Source organism: Bos grunniens, chromosome 23 (genome assembly GCF_055505025.1).
Source record: "Bos grunniens cultivar Pamir isolate PY7600 chromosome 23, Bosgru_T2T1.0, whole genome shotgun sequence".
Lineage (NCBI taxonomy): Eukaryota > Metazoa > Chordata > Mammalia > Artiodactyla > Bovidae > Bos > Bos grunniens.
Window position 1 is genome coordinate 27,178,440 of NC_141187.1, and position 2,534 is coordinate 27,180,973.

Consider the following 2,534-nt stretch of genomic DNA (forward strand, 5'->3'; position numbering starts at 1 on the left):
CTCTTCAAATTAGCTCCTTTAGTCCTGTGTAGTGCATAAAGGTATGTTTCCTAAATAATCTTAGGAAACTGTCTTAGCAACTGTTTTGTCTCCTCTTATCATGGATATCTTGGGCTTCCCAGGTGGCTCTGGTGGTAAAGGACCCACTTGTCAATGCAGGAGACATAAGAAACACAGGTTCAATCCCTGGGTTGGGAAGATCTCCTGGAGGAGGGCATGGAAGCCCACTCCAGTGCTCTTGCTTGGAGAATCCCATGAACAGAGGAGTCTGGTGGGCTACAGTCCATAGAGTTGCAGAGAGCTGGACATGACTGAAGCAACTTAACACACACACATATCATGGATGTCTCTATATGCAGTCGGTTTCACCTTTTTTTGTGACTCCTATTACCTAAGCATTAAACCAAGATCACATGTTTCTTAAGTGTTGGTTACAGTATTTTGCTTTCACTTTACAATAGCACTTTCTGCAACAAGCAGTATAATTAGCTTTGATTTTTTTAAAAAAGCAGTTCCTATTATCTCCACAGTTTAACCACACTCATATCAATTATATCATCTTGGTCAGTGGTTCTCCAGAGCAACTCTCTTAAAAACAGTAACTCTGATGACTAGGTTTTTTTCCCCAGTCTTCTCCATTTTTAGGGCCTTACAGTTCTGGGATTCGGTGGGAAAGTATACAGTGAGAATGAAAACAAAACAAAAAAATCACATGAACTACTTTATTGTCAAATCTAGAAATGATATGATCCCTTGCTGAGCACATTTTATTGCCTACAATTCACTCACATAGTCTCAACTAAATTCAATGAAGGTGATGAAAGGCAAGCATATAGCTATTTGTTTAAGAAGAGGGTAACTGTTTGTTGGGAATGACTATAGTCTGCACTATATAAAGAATAATTTAGAGGAATTCATTCTTATAAAAATATTTAATAAGAGAAGCAGTGAAAGCTTTAATTCAAGCATAAGTTATATAATATTTTTGGATCCTTAGCAAAAGAAGCATTAGAAAGAAGAAATTACCTCTTGTTCAAGGAAATTCACTTACTAGGTCTGATAATGATTATTTATTTTCTTTTTAGACTGGAGGAAAGAATTTTTCCAGACTGGTGAGTTATTCACTGATGGCAGAAGAGAGACTACTCTTTACTCTCTCAGGATCAGTCTAGAGATTCTTTGGAAGAAGGCAGATGAAAGAGTCTATGTGGGAATATATGAGTGTCCCACAAGCTCAAAAATATCTCAGGCTAATAATAGCAGTACGTCTGCTTCCTGATCCCTCTTTTTCAGATATTAAAATGGTTATTGTCTTTGCAGTGGATATTACTCTGGATCCAGCCACCGCCCATCCTTCCCTCTTCTTGTCGGAAGGGAACAGACATGTAACCTGGGGAGAGAAGTCTCAAGATCTACCTGAGGACCCACAGAGATTTTGTTCTCTTCCCTGTGTGCTGGGTCATCAGGTCATGACCTCAGGGAGGTGGCACTGGGAAGTAGAGGTCGAGAGCCATGGCACATGGGACCTGGGGATTTGTAGGCCTCATGTAATGAGAAAGGGCAGGGTTTGTATTAAATCTGAGGATGGTTTCTGGGCCCTCAGGTTCTATAAGCAGGAGTACTGGGCACTCACCTCTCCAGAAACAAAACTCACTGTAAAGGTGCACATGGCCAGAGTGTGTATTTTCCTAGAATATGAGGAGGGAAGCATTTCATTTTATAATATGGTAGATAAATCTCACATTCACACCTTGTCTCAAGGCGCCTTTGGTGGGCCCTTAAAGCCTTTTTTCAGGCTTTGGCCCAGTGAGTCAGAGCCTTTGACCATCTGTCCATGGCCTGGAGCAGATCAGATTCCCCTGTACTAGGAGCATCATATAAGCTGCAGGTCAGTGTGGCTTGAAGCATTTGACCATGACGTGACTTTTCCTAGACCAGAAGCAAATTATTTTTCCTTATCCTTTTTTATGGTTTTCCTTATCCTTTTATTGTCTTCATAAACAGCTTCCCCAAAGCATGGTGCAGGGTAGAAAACTATGTGTTGCTTGTGGTATGTGTAATGAAAAAAAAAGAGATCATAAAATATAATCATATCATCATTCTAAATGTATACAAAGCACTAGTGTATGTGATTGTCCATAGAATGTTGCAATGTCTTTAAGATTACAAATTAAAATGTCAAAGGTGAAAATAAGAGGACAATAACTTTTTGTTTTGTATTCTTTTGCACCTTTGGGTTTTGTACTATATTTATAAAGTGAAATGCAGAAAAATAAAATTAAGACAAAATAATTGAGTTGTTCTCAGTTGTCCAACTATGTGGCATTCAGAGGGAAACATGTTTTCAAGCATATTCTTCAGCTTCCTCTGTGTGAGCATCTATATTCCATCCTTACACTTTTTACCCTCCTATTCACTCTGAGGTATTGCTTCATTCCTGCCTTTGCTTGCTACTAGGCATAGCTTGGGATGACAGTTTCTTAATGTACATGGAGTATGAATTATTTTTTAGAACAATCTTGTGGGTTTTAGTA

General features: G+C 39.0%; 1 pseudogene across 1 annotated transcript; it reads left to right on the plus strand.

Moving 5' to 3' along the window:
- The first annotated feature begins 1,301 nt into the window (after positions 1 to 1,301).
- LOC147346993 (butyrophilin subfamily 1 member A1 pseudogene) lies at positions 1,302 to 2,292 on the plus strand (annotated as a pseudogene). The gene has a single exon (XR_015152668.1). The product of XR_015152668.1 is annotated as a butyrophilin subfamily 1 member A1 pseudogene (transcript).
- Positions 2,293 to 2,534: the final 242 nt, after the last annotated feature.